The sequence below is a fragment of the Rhinopithecus bieti genome, unplaced genomic scaffold (genome assembly GCF_001698545.2).
Source record: "Rhinopithecus bieti isolate Rb0 unplaced genomic scaffold, ASM169854v2 scaffold_21891, whole genome shotgun sequence".
Classification (NCBI taxonomy): domain Eukaryota; kingdom Metazoa; phylum Chordata; class Mammalia; order Primates; family Cercopithecidae; genus Rhinopithecus; species Rhinopithecus bieti.
In genome coordinates, this window is record NW_016810869.1 from 1,583,866 (window position 1) to 1,606,617 (window position 22,752).

The following is a 22,752-nucleotide window of genomic DNA, read 5'->3' on the forward strand; positions in this document are numbered from 1 at the left end:
TTTTTTTTTTTTTTTTTTTTTTTATTCGGTAAGTTGTATTTTTCTAGAAATTTTTTCATTTCTTCTGGATTATTCAGTTTGCTGGCCTATAATTGTTCACAATAACCATAAAAGGGATGCTTTTTGATCCTCTTCATTTCTGAGGCATCCATTGTAACATCTCCTTTTTTGTTACTGATTTTGTTTATTTGAGTCATCTTTCTTTTTTTCTTATTCCAGCTAAAGATGTGTCAATATTATCTTTCACAAAACTAATTTCGTTCTGATGATTTGGCCTATTTTTTCTCTCCAGCTGATTTAGTTATAATCTTTGTTGTTGTTGTTTTTCTTTCTTTTTTTTTTTTATTCTGCTAACTTCAGGCTTAATTGCTTTTGTTTTATTTTCTCTAGCTTCTTGAGGCTTAATGTTATGCTGTTTATTTGAAATATTGCATCTTTTCTAATGTAGGCACTAATTGCTTTAAACTTTCTTCTTGAGACTGCTTTTGTTGTGCCCCATAGGTTTTGTTATGATGTGATTTTATCTTTCTGGAGGTATTTTCTAAATTTCGTTTTGACTTCATTTTAACCAAGTAGTTGTTCCAAAGAGTGCTATTTAGTTTCCACACATTTCTGATTGTTTCTGTGTTCTTAATTTCTAGTTAAACTCTATTGTGGTTGGTAAAATGCATGGAATGATTTTGATCTTCTGAAGTTCGTTAAGAATTTTTTTTAAGATCTAACATGTGATCTATCCTGGAGAATGTTCTGTATGCTGTTGAGAAGAATGTGTTTTCTTCTGCTGTTGGGTGGAAAGTTCTGCTTATGTTGTTGTTCAAGTCAGCTGCCTCTGTTGGTATTTCTGTCTGGATGTTCTATTACTGTAAGTGGGGTGCTAAAATACACCACTATTGTTGTAGTGCTGTCAGTTTCTGTCTTCAGATCTGTCAATATTTGCTTTATATGATTAGGTGCTGTGATGTGTGTGTGTGTGTGTGTGTGTGTGCGTATAATTGTTCTATAAATTGTCTTCCTGTTAAATTTACTCTGTTACTCTTATGTAATGACCTTCTTTTTTTTTTTGAAGACTATACTACACTTAAAATACATCTTGTCTGATGTAAATATAACCACTTATCTTCTCTTTTGGTTACCAGTGGCATAAAATATCCTTCTCTATCCCTTCACTTTTAGCCTATTTTGTTTTTAAATCTAAAGTGACTCTCATGTAGACAGCATATCTCTGTGACTTGCTTTTATTTTTCTGTTTGTTTGTTTTATTCCTTCATTTATGCTATGACTTTTGAATGATGAATTTAATAGATTTGCATTTGAGGTAATTATAGATAAGTGAAAAGTTACTCTTGTTCTTTTGTTAATTTATTTGTTTATTTTCTAGTTGTTTTGTCACTCTTTTTCTGTCTTGCTGTATTCCTCTGTTATTTGATGATTTCTTGTAGTGACAAGAAATTTACTTTCATTCTTTTCTCTTTATTGTTTTTTTGAATTAATTATAGGTTTTATCTTTGTGATTAGCTTGAGGTTTGTATAAAAATCTTCTATTTTAAGTTGATAACAACTTAATTTCAATTGTATACCAAATCACACTTACCCCTCACATACATATAATGCCCTTGTAATCAGAGTTTGATGCTTTCTATATTGTGTATCTATTAATAAATGTTTATATTTTAACTATTAGTGTTTAAAGGAATTACACACCCCCATTACAGTGCTACATTAGTCTGCATATGACTATATATTTAGCCACACTGGTAAAATGTTTATTTTCATATTATTTCTTATGCTGTTTAGTATATTTTAGTTACAACTTGAAGAACTACCTGAAGCATTTCTCATAAGACAGATCTAGTGGTGATAAGGTACCTCAATTTTTATTTGTCTCAAAGAGACTTTATTTCCACCCATTTAAAGGATTATTTCTCTGGGTATAGTATTTCGAATGGCAGATTTGCTCTTTCAATACTTTGCATATATTATCTCACTTTCTCCTGACTTGCAAAGTTTCTGTTGAGAACACCATTTATAGCATTATGGTAATTCCCTAGTATGAATTGCTTTTCTCTTGCTGCTTTCAAAATTATACCTTTGTCCTTGGCATTGTACAGTTTGGTTGCAATGCTGATGGGCAGCATTATAGAAAGATTGCAATAGGATGTGATATGCCAGCATGCCTGCTGCAATCGTGGCTGTAGTATGCAAGGGGCATGTGCCTGTGGAGCAAATGACTGGAGCACAGCGCTATTCATTGTGGCAGTGACTCTGATGTTTATAGCACATGTGTGCTTTCTGAAGAAGTGGCACCAGTTTTTTTAGGTGCAGTTGCTCAGAGATAGACTGTACCTCTGAGACCCCAGCAAGCAAGTGGTTGTGGGAAGGACAAGGGCATGGTTGCTTTGTCCCATAGTGATGCAGCATCACTTCCTTTTCTTAAAAGATGCAGCAGTACTTCCCTTTCTGGAATGTTTGGGACTGCCATGGCTCTTGATGTCTTTAACAGCAAAGACTGCTTGGATGTTCTGTAGAGCAGGCTGCTGGGCATCCACCCAGTACCTGCTACTAATAACCTCCACTCTTCTTTGTTTCTAGCCATCTTCACACTTCTCTACCATGTTAAACTTTCCAGCAATTGGGCTGGGCGAGGTGGCTCACGCCTGTAATCCCAGCATTTCGGGAGGCTGAGGCAGGCAGATCACGAGGTCAGGAGATGGAGACCATCCTGGCTAACACGGTGAAACCCCGTCCCTACTAAACATACAAAAATATTAGCCGGGCGAGGTGGCGGGCGCCTGTAGTTCCAGTTACTCAGGAGGCTGAGGCAGGAGAATGGCATGAACCCAGGAGGCGGAGCTTGCAGTGAGCCGAGATCGGGCTACAGACTCCGTCTCACAAAAAAAAAACAAACAAACAAACAAAACACACACACACACATACACACAACAACAACAACAACAACAAACTTCCCAGCAATCTGAGAGGGGTGGGGTGAAAGCAGGTCCTTTAAACATTGTCCAAAAAATTTGAGGAAACTAACTGTTGACCGCTTTCCTTGTTCTTGAAAGGGAGACTTGTGAGCTGGGAAATCCCTCTTTGCGTTGAGCTGTGTGATGGGATGATACGGGCAAAATGGAACTCCTTATCCTATCCTTTTAATATAATTTAGTCTTTTTTCTTTACTGTGTTGCTGCAGCTTTGTACTGAACTCCTGAGCTATCCATAAAGAATTTTCANACTTGTGAGCTGGGAAATCCCTCTTTGCGTTGAGCTGTGTGATGGGATGATACGGGCAAAATGGAACTCCTTATCCTATCCTTTTAATATAATTTAGTCTTTTTTCTTTACTGTGTTGCTGCAGCTTTGTACCTGAACTCCTGAGCTATCCATAAAGAATTTTCATTCATGGATAGCTGGATACTTGTTTTATGTGGGGGGAAAAAGGCTGGAATCTTCAACTGTTCCACCACTTACTAATACCACCTCACGCTCAGACAGGAACTGTTTTAACTTACGTAGCTCATTAAAAAAAAAAAAAAAAAAAAAAAAAAAAAAAAAAACTTAGTAAAGACTTAAACACACTTAATAAACATTTGCTTTTCATCCAGCTACCACCTTCAATATTTATGGAAGATAGGATGAGGTGGAATTTCTTCCCACAAAACATGAGAAAAGAGGAGAAAAACTAATGAATGATCTGTATTTACTGCATAACACGAGGAGTCATGGTTCTATTAGATGGCATGCATTTATGGCAGGAAAGCCTTAAGACAGTGTAGATTTTAAAATGTCTGTTTAAAATCCTCTGGTGAGGATTGAAGTCTGACTTTGATAGTTATAGTCTGACAGTGATAATTCTAGAAATTTTAGAGAAACTATGGTACTTCTGACTGTTACACTGTATGCAACATTAATGATCATCTTGTATTTTATTCAGTTATTCTTTCATTTAACAAATGTTTACTGTCAACTTGTTATGTATTAAGCTTTCATATAAGGTATTTGGGGTTTGTTAGCAAATGAAACAAACACATATTCATGAACACCTGGCTTACATTCTAGCTGTCAGAAGTTGTGAAGAGAAGATAGGCAATAAATAATAGAAAGATAATACAAAAATAATTATAGAGAATGTTAGAAGGTGATGATAGAAGATATTTGTGACACTTATTAAAGCATGGTACACAGATTTTATTCAGGAGCATTATGATAGATGTAGAAACCATTGCCTTGGGTTTTTGCAGCTTAGGAGTGAGATTAGGGTCAAGTCTGAATACCACAAAGAAAAGTGGGAATTTACATCCAAGGAGTTGGGTGAGGAAAAGCAAGAGGTCACTGGATGGAAAATTCCTAATAGGAGACATCACGAGTAGGTGAAGTTTCTTGCTACAGGCAGGCCAGGATAAGCAGATATTGACTGGTGGGTGGTGAGTGATGAGGAACTCAGTGAGACAGTAAGGGTGCTGAGGTGTTGATGACAGAGGATTTCAGCAAAACTGACTTATCAGGATTCTTGCTAAAACTGGGAAATGCAGAGACAAACACAAAAGCCCAAAATCATTGACTAGTTTAAAGGAGAGTTCAGGGGAGCTTAGCTAGCTTTTGGCCAAGGATAGAATCTATGTCAGGTGCAATTGCTGTGAAATAAAAAGTGCAATTAGAAGTAGCAATAGGAATCAGTAGTGTAGGGACCAGAACAAGAAAATGTGTGATATTAAATAGAGAGTCGGGTTGGCATGGCAGCCGTGATATTAGTGTGTCAAATTCTAAACAATCCACCTGGTGATGTAAATGCATATATTAATTAGTTCAATTTAACCATTCCACAATGTGTGCATATTTCAAAACAACATACTCTGTGCAATAAATATGTGCAATCATAATTTATAAATTAAAAATCAACAGAAAGAAAGGAAGAAAGAGAGAAAGAGAAAAAGAGAGAAAGAGAAAGAAAAGGAAAGCAAACAAATATCTACCTGCGATATGTAGATTTCCAAAAGCGCTAGTTTAATTCTTCCCTGAGGAGTAAAACTTCATTAGAGAAAAGGCACAGATGGTTTGGATTCAATTTTTTCTCTCAGTTTTGCTTGAGAGGAGACAGTATTCTGTCATTTCTGGCTTAAAGAGAAGAATCAAACCACTTATAACAGGTAAATCCATTGTTATGTAAATAAGATACAAAAGAAAACTGTTGCAAAATGCCAACAGGCTTAGAGATGTGACAAAGAATATACCTCATCCTGATTTCAGCTTGTTTTATTTTCATTCTTGCCATCCAAAGACATTTTATTTTTTGTTAACTTATGAGAAACTGTGAACATAGCATGAGAAAATTCTGATAGAATATGAAAGACATAAAGAATGTATAGAGTACAGTTATTTATTTTTAGTGACCATAGTGACATCAAAAAATTGTATAAATATTTTTGGTCTTTATAAATGAAAATACTTTGGAATTAATTTATGTTGGTAATAAATGTTGGAGATTAGAGGTAACAGTACATATGAAAATTAAGAGTCAAAATTTTAAAAAGTAAACAATCAAAAGTTAAACCTTAAACAAATTATTTTTTTTACACTCAAAATAGATTATGTGAACTGAACATTTACAGAGAATTGAAAATAAAGTACAACATTTTAGCCACAAGATTATTTGAATAAAACTATGTCATGTATTTTTGGTTGGAAGACATTTTGGTGCATTTTTTTTAACCATTAAAACAGGATAACTATGTGGTATAATATATATATGTTAATTATGTAGAGGTAGCCAAGCCACTTTGCATATATCCTTCAAAACATCATACTGTACACGATTAATACATACAATTTTATGTCAGTTGAAAAAGTAAAATAATGAAAATAAGTATAATTAATATGTATTAAATTCCAAAACTAGACATACTTGTACATTTAGTTTATAGTCCTTTTTCTGTAGCATTATTGTCCTAACTTAATTAGACCATATAAACATCAGGGGAGGGCTCTTTAACTTGATAACTGAAAATCATTGATTGAGCCAAGTATATTTCAGCAAATAGTGGTTTATGGGTAGTATTTCACAATTCATTGGCACTTTAACTAAGATAATTTTTTTCTTTACTTTCAGCAACATTTTCTTGACTGCTTAACCTATAATAAATATACATGTTGAAGAAAAATTAACAGGAATGTTTACTTTTTCTTCTGCCAAAACACATACAATGATGCTTACATGGCAATGCAATTACTTTAATAATATGATCCTGAACAACCATGGTAAACTTGTTAAACATAGCATCGAACTCTCCTTTCAAAATTATATTTAGAAACAGTTTGTAACTAAAGAAAGTAAAATATACAAATAGATACCTAGTCAGATGAGTAGGTAGATAGATGATCTGTAGAGAAATAACATATAGTCTGCATTCTAAGAATTTATACTCTTTGTTTGTTTGTTTGTTTTGGTCAAAACACAGTGTAATCGCTTACCTCAGTCACTTATTAATCATCCTTCATTACAAATTGCTACATGTTTCCAACCATCCAATGCAGCTACCAAAGATGACTTTGTCATCAAGGGTTTACAAAGCAAACATCTCTCACTTCTGATCTGCCAGAATGGTTCTGGTAAAAATGGTAACAATTTTGGCATGATAATTAAACTATGAAAAGACAATTTTTAGAGTTTCCATATGTATTTTATACGTACATTTTGTTTAATGTAATTTAAGAACTCCATAGTAATCAAACATCAATAAGCATATCTGATGTATGTACGTCAAAAAGGTTACCAGTAGTAAGATATAAAGTACTCCTACAGGCAACTGTGATTAGATGGATTTTCTAATCCACGTAAGGAACATGGTATATATATTCTTTCTATTGGAAAAGCAAAACTGACATCAAAAGACAGTGGAAAATCACTAAGGACTTATTAACTATTCTAGATTAGATATTTGATACTTTTTGTCTTTGTTCTCATGACTAAATTAGTAATAATGTATAAACATTGTGTCCTATCACCTCACAAGAGTACTTTGAATTGAAAATTAGGTTATGTTAGGAAATTTGGTAAGCTTTAAACCACTGTAAAATTATGAGCACACGGCAAATACATTCTTTTTCTTTTCTTTTCTTCTTTCCTTTTCTTTTTTTTTTTTTTTTTTTTTTTTTTTTTTTTTTTGAGACAAAGTTTGGCTCTTATTGCCCAGGCTGGAGTGCAATGGCACAATCTTGGCTCATGGCAACCTCCACCTCCCGGGTTCAAGAAATTCTCCTGCCTCAGCCTCCCGAGTAGCTGGGATTATAGGCATGCACCACCATGCCGGGCTAATTTTCTATTTTTAGTAGAGACAGGGTTTCTCCATTTTGGTCAAGGTGGTCTCGAACTCCCAACCTCAGGTGATCCACCCACCTCGGGCTCCCAAAGTGCTGAGATTACAGGCATGAGCTGCCGCACCCAGCCTATCCAAATACTCTCTTTGGGAGAATATTCCTTGCTAAACTGATTATATTATTTAGTCATCTGGGCACATGATGACATAAAACAATAAGAAAAATGCTAACTTTTGCTTATGATGTTACTTGTGCTTCTCTAGGCAGTTTTTTATGTGCTTTGCATATACTACATTATTTAACCTCTATAATAGCCTTATGACCAAATGAGAAATCATGACCCACATTTTTCTGAAGGAAGAAATTGAGTCATAGAGAAGTAATTTCTTTAAGGCCATACAATTAATCCAGTGAGATGAGGATTTGGACCCCATCAGTCTGTCTTCAGAGCCCATGTTTTTAATCATTAAATTATTTTCAATGCAGCCTAGTTATCTGGTGGGGAAGTAAAAAGAAAAGAAAGCACCATCTGACTTTAGTAAGTGGCAACATTGTTATTCATCAAAATATAATTATTTACAACATTTTCTTTCACACATTTAAAACAATTCTGCAAGCATAGCTTAATGTAATATGAGATGACACAAAAATAGGTTTTCAATTCGGTTTCTTTTTTTTTTTTGAATTTTATAACTATTTGATGTATTTGACGATCAGCGATTAGTTCTCATCCACATTGACTGTCTGCAGATTTTTGAAAGTGGTAACAGGTATATAGGTAACCCAAGTATAGAGCTTATTTGGTGAATCTTCATCCTCATTACGTTTTCTGGACAGCCGCACATGGATTCGGTATGGGACATTCCTTATTCCTTTGGCCCAGACAGCTTTGTTGAGCCTGGTATCAATGCGCACATCTGGAGTTCCCATCTCCTTCATGGCAAATTTCCGAATCTCTTTGAGTGCCCGAGGGGCACGCTTCTTGAAGCCCACTCCATGGATGCGCTTGTGAATGTTGATGGTGTATTCTCGGGTCACCACCTCGTTGATGGCAGAACGGCCCTTTTTCTTCTCGCCACCCTTCTTTGCGGGAGCCATTCTGCCGGGTCCAAGTTGGAAAGGAAAAGCTCAATTCGGTTTCTACATGCCACCACAAGCTTATTTTGGGGAAAAGGGATTTCTCTTGAATATGATCGCTAGCAAATTCCCATTAGTTGGATATTAGATGGCCAATGTTTCCAAAGTACAAGTAAGAAGTTACTAGAGTGATATCATTACACCCAGAATCTTCTCAACCATTTCTGCCAGGGCCTACAAGGTTTGGCAGTGGCCAGGAATGGTAGCTATTACCTGTAATCCTAGCACTTTGGAAGAATGAGGAGGGTGGATCCCTTGAGCTCAGGAGTTCAAGACCAGCCTGGGCAACATGGTGAAACACCATCTCTACTGAAAATACTAAAACATTACCTGGGTATGGTAGTGCACACCTGTGGTCCCAACTTTTCTAAAGGCTGAGGTGAGAGGATCCCTTGAGCCTGGGAGGCAGAGGTTGCAGTGAACCGAGATCACAACACTGCACTGCAGCCTGGGTGACAAAGAGAAACCCTGTCTCAATTAAAAAAAAAAAAAAAATCAAAACAAATCAAAAACAAGTTTCGGTAGCCAGAAAAGTAATTTAAACATTAGGAGAGACACTACCCTTCCCTCCCCACCCCACTATGCCTCATTGTCAAAATAATTTTATAAAGAAATGTTTGTAATAATTTCTTTTGAATTAATATGGTTACATAATATAAAAAGGTAATGTCATGCAATCTGTGAGAATATCCATTTGGGAACTGTTTTCTGTACTTATTTGTATTCTGAGCACTCAACACTTGATAATGCAATCAACATTCACTGAATTAATGACTTCATTAAATGAAGTAACTGAATTATTTTGGTGATTTCTAATTTGTTGGAATTTTCTTCTTTTAACATGCAAAATGCAATTGGGAGAAATAAGCTGTATTTAATATTTGTGCACATGTCCAGATTATGCTGATACATTAAATTCTATTCCATAGCAAGAATGAAGTGTAAAAGTTGAAGATACTATGTAGTTAATCCACTATAGAAGAAAGAGGCATCACAGAAATCAGTACATATAGGAATTTTCAAACATTTTATTTGAATACAACATGGGACTAAATAGGCACGCTGAAGGCCAGTTAACGCAGTGTGAAGGAGCACACTACACTGGCGGCTACTCAGAGCACCACACGGTATTTTCTAATTAGTGACCTCCTCCAAGAGTCTGAAAACAATCTTTGCAGCCAGCTGATACAAAACAGCAGCCAAATGGAGTATACAAACAAAAGCATGGGCCTGATGCTTCAGTGGAAGAGCAGGCACCTATAGAACAGAGAGGGCACAAATAATATCAGTTTCTTCACCTGCACCACAGCACACAAGTTAAAGAGGAAAGATAGAAAAGGAGTAAGCTGTTAAGCATTCTATAATGCTAGGTATTTATAACTAACAGTATGGATCACAGGATAATTAAATGAAATAGCTGCAAAAAGCACTTTAACATATTACCTGGTATGTGGAAGGTATTCATAATTGTGTGTATACCTTAAAAATAAATGGGTGACATTCATCATAACAGGTAATAAGGGTTTGATAATATAGTTAGGAAATTAGGAAAATATTCAAGAAAAAAAGAGATAGCCCTGTGTTTGGAAATAACAATAACATGAAAACTTTAGAATCATCAGCTGGAAGAAACCTGGAAAGAATTAAGGCAAAATAACTGCACATTTGGGTAAGGAAAGTGTGGAGTAGTCAACCTGTGAAAAATATGGTTATAAATGCATCTAACTGGAATTGTAAACAAAAAAAGACATACATCTAGAACTATTAATACAAATAATGATATTGCTAACGCTAAGGTGAAAAAAACAAATAGCTCACCATTCTTAATTCACAGGCTGAGGGCGGGAACGGAATACCAATCAGAGAACGGTTCAGGAATTGTGAAGTTTCAGACTTATATGTATGCTTTGGAGAAAATATGTCCATTTCTGAACAAAATTACAAAACAAAAAATACCCTTTTTTAAAAAGCAGATGATAATTATACTGGACTTTTACTATGTGATACACACTGTTGGAAAATGTTTTCATTAACTGACTAATGTAATGTCACATTGATCATATAAATATGAATTATTAGGTGTTCTCATACAGAGTTGAGGAAGATTATGTAAGGAAATGGTGGAACCAAAGTTTCATTGTAGACAATTGTCTCTAGTACTCTAAACCCTCAACTATACTGTATGACCAAAATAAATCATTTATGAAATTAGTCTACAAATATAACCTAGAAAAAAAATGGCTATTACATGCAATTAATGACCAAAAAAAGTGGAGTTACCAAGTAAAAGTGACAGAAATCTTTCCAAATAATAAAGGGAAATAGATATTTTTAAATAGTTCATTACACATATAAATGCCAATGGTAGGATAACATGTGATACTACCTTTCAGTGATTTTAAATGTAGTTATTGGGTGATGGTTAATATCTTCAGTAGTCAAAGTTACATAATTATCTTGTCTTTAATTTTGTAAATTAACTTTGGATTTTAACAGACTTCATAAGTCTTTCAATAAAGCTTTAAGTATTTTATTTATTTATTTATTTATTTATTTTTGTGACATATAGTAAAGCTTCTTGACCAAGTCTATAACTTCAAAATCGCTTCAGAGTTTGCCAACTGTTTGGTTAAGTGATCTTGCCAAAGAGATCTCAATGGAAAGATTAAGAAATAAAAATATATTTCTTGAATGTAGGACTTAAGTAAATACATTGCCACAATTTAATACATGATCAAAGAAAAAATTGGCAAGTCGAGAGTCAACTTGAATCTCAAATGCCATAACAAGGGAGCAAAATGGAAAAGCATTATGTTTCACTTATGTTGTGTCACTGCTTCAGTTTTAACTGAGAATATGTAAAAATTCCCATTTGTTACATCTTCTCAATTATTTGTATGAGTGCATTATTTCAGGCTTATGATTGACTTGTACTCAAATGTGGTGCTCTCTCTTTAGTTAATTGCCTTTAGAATGATCTCTGAAAGGGAAGTAGCACAGAGGAAGATGCCTAAACTCCTGCTTGGTGAGCTCATGCAGTAACTTTGATAAATGGTGCTTGAGTCAGTGAAAAGACATTTATAGGTTCTCTGGAACCCTAAGAGTGAAGAGCATTAAAATAAGCAGTGAAAGGTGCTAAATCAACAAAAGTGATATGATTTCTGGTTTTATTTTAAGAGAAAAACAGTCTCTAAATAACTAAATCAATGCCTCATTTAGCTTTTCTTCCTTAGCCATTGTTTGCCATGTTAATTCCCTTCCTAGTTCAGGTCTTGCTCTATAATCCTGTCGGGTTATTCCCCTGTTCTCTAATAGAGCTCATTCTTCAAATTTTAAATAACTCTATGCAAATTTCCAAATACATCTGAGGGACCAGTTCATTCTATTCAGTCTGCATTATGTTACTTTCTTTAATGCAGGCTTTGTTTTACTTACTTTATAGGCTGTGTTAGGTGCCTGCTTTTATTACTTCCTGCTAGATCCCCCTACTAAGAAATAAAATAGAAAAATATTGAATGACTAGTGAGTGGGTGAAGCAAGGCCTTGGCCTGAGAATTAGATTGTAGTCACTTCCAAACTCTAGTATCATGGATCACCTGACAAAATACAAGCCTTCTTAGCAGCAAAGCCTAAACAACACACATACACACGCACACACACACGCACCAATGGATCCCTGCACCAATGGATCCCTACTCAACCCATTATTCCATTTGTAACTTCAGGAAACGTTGAAATATTAAGAACAAAAAGCTACCACAGCAAATGTTTTATATAAAATATTAGTTCACATAGGAGATAAATTAACAAAGAAAGGGCCACACTGATAACTAATAAATGAGTAGCCAAGGGGGATAAGGATGGATGACTTAAATCAGTAACTCAATAAAAAATTTTAAAAATCTACATCCTGGCCAGGCACAGTAGCTCAGACCTGTAACCCCAGCACTTTGGGAGGTCAAGGCTGGGGGATCACTTGAGGTCAGGAGTTCGAGACCAGGCTGGCTAACATGGAGAAACCCTGTCTCTACTAAAAATTCAAAACAAAATTAGCTGGGCATGGTGACAGGCACCTGTAATCCCAGCTACTTGGGAGACTGAGGCAGAAGAATTGCTTGAACCCGGGAGGTGGAGGTTGCAGTGAGCCCAGATTGCACCATTGCCCTCCAGCCTGTACAATGGAGCGAGACTCTGTTTCAAAAAAAAAAAAAAATCTACTTCCTCCCACTCTTTTAAATTAATTTTCTTCTACAAATCTTTTTTCTTCACTTTTGTGATATGTTGTCTATTTTTCTAACTATATGTGAATGATCCTTATATAGTGCAAAAGTCTTTCAAATTTGGTTGAAAAAAATTTTATGTCATCGACCTCTTATTGTACTATCTGATTAAATTTGAAGTATACCTTGATAACATAAAGGAGTAATTCAGCTAAGTTGTTCAACCAATAGAAATATGTATGTAAACAGACAAATTAATATACACAGTGGAAATATCCAGTCTTTGATTGTTTTATATTCATTAAGATTAGATAGATTGACTTTTATCTCACTTACCTCTTTAAGAAGGTAATTCTTGCAGCCTGATTGGTAATTTTTTAGTATATGATTCAAGGAATGAAGATTCAAGAGGGAGCAATTTAGACCTTTAACTGTAATAAGTGGCCCTTTCTTTATTACGTTGGGCAAGAGTGAGTTCATTTTCATCTTTTTGTTCACAGTTATCATTATTATCTTCACCAGCCCAGACCTTTCCGTAGAGTGTCAAGTGTTCAACTTTCCATCAGACTTTCACATAGATATCTCTCTTAAGCACATGAAAGTCAATATATCCCAAATTAACACTCTCTTCACTGATCTTCACCTGATACTTCTCACCTTGTAGAGGTCTCCGCACTGACCATGATCCTTAAGCCAAATACCTGAGTGTCATTAGAAAAACTCCCTTTTCCTCACACTCTACTTCCAACCAGTCTTCTTATCTTTAAAAATTCACTTAACATAACATTTTCTTCATTTCATATCCACTATTAAATTTAGGGCAGACGGCCACAGTTCTCATTATGATGTCTCTGACTCCATTCCTCACACTGCTCAGGTCATATCATACTTTACTTAGCAACAGCATTTGTCGCAAGGGAGCAATTTCTATCCCTTGAAATACTGGTGGGTTTCTAGCATGCCACACCCTCTTGGTTTTTTTTTCCTTTCTGAGTGGTCAGTGGTCATCTGTTGCTTTTACCGTTTCTCTCAGTCTTACGTGTCAGTATCCAGTATCTGAGCCTCTTTCTATACATACTCATTTCTATGCTAATTTCATAAGGTTAAAGGTTTTAAGTAGTATCTTTATGCTGGTCATATTTATATTACTATTTTAGCTTGCTCCTCTAAAAACCAGTATATGCTATGCCAACTGAATATGTCTGCTTGAGTCTCTGAGACATAATCTCAGAGTAGATCCAAAATTGAACTCCTGATTTCCAACCACCTCCCCACAAACAGTTCTTCTCACAGTTTTCTGTATTCCAAGTCAAACACTTTAGATCATCCTTCATTCCTGTTTTCCTTTCACACCACACAACTATGACATCAGGAAACCCTACCATCAACATATATCCAGGATTTGACCACATCTCCTCACTTCTATTTTAACTCACTTTATTGCACTTATCTCTTAACCTATCTCCTTAATTCTATCATTGTTCCACACAATTTATTCCCAAAGCAACTTTCAAAACAATTATGTTAAAATATATGAAATCATGTCACTTGTATTAGTCTGTTTTCACACGGCTGATAAAGACATACCCAAGACTGTGTAATTTATAAAGAAAAAGAGACTTAATGAAATCACAGTTTCACATGGCTGAGGAGACCCCACAATCATGGTGGCAGGCAAAAGGCATGTCTTACCTGGCAACAGACAAGAAAGAATGAGAATCAAGCAAAAGAGGAAACCCCTTATAAAACTATGAGATCTCGTGAGACTTAGTCACTGCATGAGAACAGTATGGGAGAAACCACCACCACAATTCAAGTATCTCCCACCAGGTCCCTCCCACAACACGTGGGAATTATGGGAACTACACTTCAAAATGAGATTTGGGTGGGAACACCGCTGAACCATATCATCACTCCTTTGCTCAAAACTTGCCAATGGCTTCCCATCTCACTTACAACCAAAGCTAACAGCATGATAGTAATGTGCCTGCCCTTGAATACCTGGCCCATCATCATCATTCTGATATCATCACCGGTTCTTCCTGTTACTTTTACCTTAGATGTTCTGGTCCCATGAATGTACCTGAAATAGCCTAGAAAGCACCCACATTAGGGCATTTGTGCATAAGATTCTTTTTTGCCTAGACCCCTCTATCACTTCTTTTAAGTCAGCCTGTTTATTGCTAGCAGTCAGTGGCATGCCAGTAAATATTTAACAACCAGAAATATGTATGCATGTATATAAGTGTATGTTTATATAAATTTTACAGATATAAAAGATATGTAGCACACAATTCACAAGCAATTACAGAATATATATTATTCTTGATTGGAAATTCCAAACAGTCAATTGATTTTTACAGAATATTAGCATTGATTTTTGCTGAACTCTTGCATACATAACCAATCAGTTGTTGCAATGTGTTGAATACTGACAATATTCTACTGCAAATAAATGCTTGATTACTATCTGATTCAGCAAAGAAGTTGCTCAGTTCATTGACAAATAAGTTTAGTTCTGGCTTAGGTACTGGCTAATCTTTTTGCTTACCTAAATGTGTAGATAAATGATGTTTGTCTCAATATCACTTATTCATCAATATGAGCTGCATTTTGCTAAGTTAAAAATCATTTTTGTTATGTAGGATACTATTTCTTCAATGGTTTGTGTTCTTTGCAATGTAATGGTTACTTTGGGGTTTAATCTGCTTTAGTTGTTTTCTCCTTTACTTTCTCAAGTCTAGACAATCACCAGATCAATACATCCACTGCCACTGATTTTCAAGTTGCCAAGGTGACTCAGGAAAAGATGAACACATTATTTTATAGTATTTACACCACATAGATAAAGTTGATATAAATAACGGCAAAATTATAGATAATGGTAAAATATAGTAACACAATTTGAAAGTAGTGAGTTTTCAGTATTTATTACTTTTCAAAGCGAAAGGGAATGTTAAGTTTATATAATTTAATGTTTAACAATTATTATATTTATGAGCCAGCTCCCAAAATTTTTGAAAGCATCATAATCAGCACTTGTGACCCAGAACTAGCTAATTCCAGCATATCACTGTTATAGTCCTAGTTAAAACCATAAGCCCAAATTAAATGTTTAATTTTCCTCAGCAATTAACAACAACTAATCTGCTATATATGATATCATTGTGTATGATTTAATTATCTTGCTTTTTTTTTTTTTTCCACTAATCTGGCCTTTCTAGAATGTCAGCGTTATGAGGGCGGCAATTTTCTCCACCTGGAGCAGTGCCTGGATTCAAGAGAGCACTCTATAACTACCAATTGAAGGAATGGATAACTGTTTATAGCTCTCAGGATAAAGGCATCCAAGGCCACTCCTCATGATCTCACACTTGCTTAACCTCTATCCTTAGGCAATGCACACAAAGTCTCTCTCCATCTCCACGTTTTCTCTGGTGTTGTGTTCTTTCACACATCTGTTTTTCACATCTCGTGTGCTCTTCTTGAGTGACTTCAGACCCTTTTTGATCAAGTCAACACTTGTGATTTTGCTTTGCTGGTATCTTTAATATGGGCTCAAAGAACAAACTTACACAGTCAATATGTTTTTATTTTTTTCTTGGTGCTATTCATTATGTTGCTTAGTGTTGTCACTTGAGTGATGTCCTCTTCCCTATGAAAAAAGTCATATATTGAAGCCTAACCCCCAGTAACTCAGACTGTGACCTTCTTTGGAGTTATAGTTTTTACAGAAATTGTCAAGTTAAAGTGACATGCGGTGGTGTTGCAGGGCTTTTCCTTAGTTCAGCTAAAGACAGAAGTCTTTGTCCCACAGCCTTGAAAGTTTAGGCTCGCAGATGGTTTTAAGGGTGAGTAAAGCAAGGCTTTATTGGGTGAAAAGGAAGAAAAGGGGGGAAAAGGGACTCTCTTCAATGCCAGAGTCCCTGCTAGAGTGCTTCCTGCCTCATTGTTTGAATACCAAATTCCACACAGGAAAAGGAGGGGCCAGGCTCCTCCTCCCTGCTGCAAATGGGGTGAAATTCTGTGGCTCCACCCCAGCGTGCAGGCCAGTTGCAGTTTTGCCAGGAAACCCCTCCCATCTGGCTGTCTCAGTGAGCCATAATCCATTATGACTGGTGCCTTATGAAAAAGGGAAACTTGGACATAGAGGTACATACATGGAAAGATGATTTGAACATATGGGGAAAAGTCCATGTGAGTAGGAAAGCAGCCAGCAACAAGCTAGGGAGAGAGGCTTGGGACCGAACGATCCCACACTGCCCCAAGAAGGAACCAACCCTGCCAACACCTTGATTTCAGACTTCTAGATTCCAGAAGAGTGCAACAATATATATATATTTTTTGTAATCACTCAGTTTGTGGTATTTGAGGACAATTTGATTTGCAGATTGTTTTAGGCAATGAGGGCACAGCAATGAAAACACAGTAAACAAAGATCCTTGGCCTTGTGGAGCTTTTGTTCTACTGGGAAAAAAGCAAATAATTTGTCAAAAACAAGAATTAAATTTGCATGAAAATAAGTAAATTAATGTAATGGCAATACAAAACAAGACAGTAGAATTGAGAAAGACAAAGAAATAATCTCTCAGAAGGATAGGCATAATTGCCTGGGGCCAGTGTTACTGAGGGTGGTATGAGGACAGCAATTACCTGTTGGATTTGGCAATTTGAGAACCACAGAAGGTAAGAGCATGTGAGTGTTTTCAGTGTAGCATACAACCTTAATCAACACTGGAAGGGCTTGTACTAGAGATAAAGGGGAACAAGGCAGGGTTGCCATCTGATAGACAGAGAGATGCATGGTCCTGAGCTTCTTTTAAGGGACAACTTGCTCTCCAGCATGGGAAGTGCATTCAACAGCACACTTCCAGCTGTCAGCTCCTTCAGAGCTGTCTCAGCCTTGCCTGAAGTGGCACCATTTCCAGGACAGCACTCATCCAGTGACAGAATGAAGTGGGGTGTAGGAAGTTCTGGCTATTTTGGCCCACTTCTGGACCCTACATAAATCTATATGCTAAAGGAAAGAAAGTACATACATATCTCTGAAATCTTAAAAATAATTTTAGGAATCAGATATAAGTGTTTGCTTCAGTGCTGCATATTTGTTACATGTGACATAAATAATATGTATACAATATGTAGTCATGCTTTCATATTCGTGTATATATAGCATGCATAACATGATAGCCAACTTGCTGGAAATGGCCATGTCTTTTTACATTATTAGAGTATGACAGCCAGGGTGGTGGCTCACACCTGTAATCCCAGCACTTTGGGAGGCTGAGGCAGGTGTATAACCTGAGGTCAGGTGTTCAAGACCAGCCTGGCCAACATGGCGAAGCCCAGTCTCTACTACAAAAGGAAAATTAACTGGGCATGCTGGTGCATGCCTGTAAACCCAACTACTCGGGAGACTGAGACAGGAGAATCACTCGCACCCAGGAGGCAGAGTTTGCAGTGAGCCAAGATGGCACCACTGCACTCCAGCCAGGGGAACAAGAGTGAAACTCCATCTCAAAAATAATAATAATAATAGAGTATGACATAATGCATTATAAATTAAATTGTGTTATAAAAGATAAATAAATCATTTTTTAATAAACCAGAAAACCAGATGTCACAATAACTGAACTGGTAATGCAGGAGAAATCATCAATGTTCAGTTACTTATGGACCTATGTTGTCAATCATTACTAATGGAACTAGATCGTCATTGGTATATGTATATACTTATATAGTAGTGTTTTAATATATTTGAAATTATATGACTCTAAATATAGCTGTCTTAACAACACATATTCCAAATGTTTTTGTGATATTCATATTAAACACGCTTTCTCTAATTGTAACTGTGACTAAAAAAATTCTATATAAAGCATTTCATCTTTTGAACTCATTTAAACCATCAAAGCAAAACCAAAAGGAAAAAAAAAAAGCAGAATAAGAGAAAATATGCCAATGAATAAATTAGCATCATATGTCTATATGATAATATTTCTCACGGGTTTGCATTTTGAGCACACAAATTTTTTATAAGCCACGTGAACAAGCTATTTTGGGAAATCATACTTAACTAGATCCAGAAATGAAATATAACTTGTATATGATATTTAAATATTCTTAATTATCTTTCTAATTTTCTTGATTAGTAATATCCCATAAATATCATAGATAATCTTAATACTTGCCATAGAGTGTAAGTTTCCTGATGGTAAAAATCTTTGTAACTGTTCATTAATTACAGGAAGTCGTGTTCTATGTGTTGACTAAACAGCAGTTATTTGGAGGTCAGGTTCATTTTCCTTCATTTGCTTATCCTCTAAATACAACATTTACCTGAACTCATGAAATATGCTTACAATGGACCATAGCTGAAATATTACATTTGTGGTGATGTTTGTTTCTCTATATGTCATGCACTCCATTTCTGGAGAGAGACAGTGAGAGAAGAGAGGCAGAAAGAGAGGAAGACAAGAGGACATATTAGGTACACAATATATAGTATGATTTAATGGTCTTAGAAATTAATCTAGAAAGCCAAACATCACTGGTTTTCCTATGAGATAAATCAGTGTGTGTGTGTGTGTGTGTGTGTGTGTGTGTGTGTGTGTGTGTGTATGTTCCAAATGTCAATGTCATCGCTCTGTGTAGCAAACTACTACCGAGAACTTTCAAAACAAGAATTTTGGAAGTCAGGACATTTAGCAGGGATTGTCTAGGCAATTTCTTAATCCATATGATGGTTTGGAATACTGGGTAAAGCATCCATCTGACATATCAACTTGCATGGAAGTTCAAGGATGGGTCCAGGGAGGTTCAAGGATGGGTGCAGTGAGATGTCTAGTGCATTAGTGAGAACAGCTGGGAGACTGTGCCCAACTGGATGCCTCACTTTCTCCATGTGATCGCAGAGCCTCTCTACATGGTGTCATTAACGATCTAGCTAGACCACTTATAAGAAAGCTCACAAGCTAAAGAGATCAAGGCAGCGGCTTCTAAAACCCTCAAGAACAGAGCAAACACTCCTAAGGTCACTTTGATTGTACTGCCTTGATTAAAGCAGTCACAGGCCAGCACAAATTTAAGGAGAAGGCAAATATACCCAGATGACTGATGGGACTACTGTCAAAGAATTTATAGGAGGCTTTGTTAATCCCTCAAGCCATGATCATTTTCTCTAAATGGTAGCGATAGTAGCATTGATATTTGATTCTCTACAAAGAGAAGATCCTAAGGGCTAATGGCCACTTGAAACAAGATAACCTTATTTTTCCAGATCTCACTCTTTTTTCTATTATGCAAAAGACTGTATTCTGAACAGTTGGCAATGGAACTTTAAGTAACCCAGGTATACTTATCATCCTTCTGCCATCTCTTGAAGGAAGTTCCCTACAATGGGGATCTTTGATTCTAATGCTGTTAGAATCTAATCTGGCCAAGAGAAGCTGCTTCTGAAATCACATTGCCAAGGTACAGATATCCTTTCAAAATCTATTTGAGGGTCTATTGGCCAACAGTAGAGAAATATTTGAGGCAGGATCCAGTAGCTGTTTCTTTCTTATTTTTTTCATCCAAAAACAACAATTATTAAGACAAAAGTGTAAATGATTTCATGAATGCATACATGCCAACAGAATTCTATATGCTCCATCAACTCTGGAGAGGGAAAGGAGGTGATTGAGAGCACAAAAAATAATGTCCCATTCAATATATAGTTACTAGATACACTACTGTTTTTTATTTTTTTTTTTAATTCTGGTAATAGCACCTATGAGAATGACCCTTTAAACAAATTTTTAAGTGCTCAATACAGTATCATTAACTGTAGATATAATGTTGTACAGCCTTTAGAACTTATTCATCTTGCATATCTAAATCTTTATACACATTGAACAGCAACAATTCATTTCTCTCTCACTCAGCCCCTGGAAAACCACCATGTATTTGACATTTTCAGATTCCTCATATAAGTAAGATCATGCAGTATTTGTTCTGTGACTGGCTTATTTTACATTACATAATGTCTTCAAGGTTCATGCAGCACTGAACATATGAGTGCAGGTATCTCTATGAGATCCCGATTGTAATTCTATTGGATATAGACAATAGGTGTATAAAAAGATAATCAACAACACTAATCATCAGAAGAATATAAATCAAAACCACAAGGAGACATTACCTCATACCAGCTAGGATGGCTATTATCAAAAAACAAAAGACAGGTGTTGATGAGGTTGGAGAGCCATACTGTTGGTGGAAATGAAGCGGCATAGGAATTCGACATAATATCAAGAAATAGAACTACCTTATGATCTAGAAACTTCAATTTCTACATCCAAAAAAAAAAAAACCTGGGTTTTGTTTAGGCTAAACCACAGGGCTGCTGACTATGTGCAATGAGTTTCATATCAACAGGGAGTGGCAAATTATACCTCTTTAAGCAGAAAAGTGATATTTTTCTGTACTATCTAATGATATTTATTCACAGGTAAACCTATTGTGAAAGTCTACAGTTTAATTTATTTTTTTGCCATATTTAGATGATTTTTTACCCATGATAGTTTTTCATCTCTGTAATGGGTTTATTATGATGCAATCCCATCATAAGTCAAGGAGCATCTGTTATGCCATTAGTAAATTCTCTTAATGTGTTAGTAAATTCCATTCTGCTGAATGGAGTAGTTGTGCTGAAGGTTTGGCAGTCTGGAGAAGAGTAGCCCTTTGCAGAATCCCTGGGCAGCCCTATGATTTTATCAGTATGATTATTCAATATATCAGCAAGAAAAATGGAGCTTTTGAAAACACAGATCACATTGAACAATAATAACAGAAATAAACAAAATGCAAAGAAAATGAAAACATAAAATAAAATACTCTAAGTTTGAAACATCTTTAGTGATGTATTAAAATAACTTCATCTGCCTAATTTATGTTTTCAAATTCTTAGAGATAGTGACCACTTTTATGATGATGTCCCCCCTCTCTTTCTTTCATTTTCCCTCTCCATCTCCTCCTTATTCCTCTTTTCTCTCTATCTCTCCCTCTCAAAATACACTAACTCTGTCCTATAAACTCTGCAAGTTACAAAGGCTAAATTCCTTGAGCTAATGCCACTGTGGCATTAAGATTTTAGTGTCAGGAAATCCCGGGTATGATTTCAGATTTTCCAAATTTGTAATAGTCTGATCTGAGAGGAGTTATGGACATTTTGAGCTTTTCTTTTCACATTCTAATAGAATGTGTGACAATACATACATGAGGTATGTACCCTAAATGAATTTCCTTGAGGAATTCTTAATTCACAGTCTCTACACAAAACATATGAATTCTCCTTCCTTTTCTCCTCAGCAGAAATGAAATACTTCACCATCAATTTTAATGGTAGGAAGAGAAAAAAACATTAGAGAAGCACTGAATCTTCCTACTAAAGCATAAAAATGTCTACCTCTGTGAATTTATGATTGTGAATTCCAGGAGTCATAGCTTGCAGCTAAGTAGCTTGTGTTTTAGAAGAAATTTTAAGATGCCAGTGTCTCATATAATTTCATATATATTTTTCTTTATAAGTAAAATAAAATCTGAGGTTTTAATCTGTCACCCACTGGAAGCTTGGAATCACAAATGTGCTAAATTTACCAGCAGAGATAGAAACAACCATGCCCTGGTTAAACCGCAGCCGTAACAATGACTGACAAATAGGAAAGTTTGGTCAATCTTGACTTTCCACAAGGGCAATGGTAGAACTATTCAAACTTTCAGCCACTTGAGAAACAAAATATTGAATGTTTGTAAATATTAAAATTAAATAACAACTTTAAGTGTAAGGTGTATTTTAATCACTGAATACCTAATCTCTGCCGTTATCTCACTAACGCTTTCCACTGAAGCTAAATTTGTGCACTGTCCAATATTACCGTGCATATTCCAGACCCCAAGCCTTGGTTCATGTCAAGTGTCCTTTCCATGAATACCCTGCTTTCTCCATACAATCCACAGCCTACAAACATGGCCCTCCCCGATGGGTAATCTTCCTTCATCCGCTTCCATTGTGATCACTATGGCCTTTGAAGTCTGTTTTGTG

The 22,752-nt window shown here is 35.8% G+C and overlaps 1 protein-coding gene and 1 pseudogene across 5 annotated transcripts in view; one reads left to right on the forward strand and one right to left on the reverse strand.

Moving 5' to 3' along the window:
• The window catches only part of CDH18 (cadherin 18), a 1,176,273-nt gene that overhangs the window by 993,027 nt on the left and 160,494 nt on the right, over positions 1-22,752 (forward strand). The gene's annotated exons all lie outside the window — the stretch shown is intronic.
• Positions 8,007-8,433, reverse strand: LOC108542934 (60S ribosomal protein L31 pseudogene; annotated as a pseudogene). The gene has a single exon (XR_001889406.1). The product of XR_001889406.1 is annotated as a 60S ribosomal protein L31 pseudogene (transcript).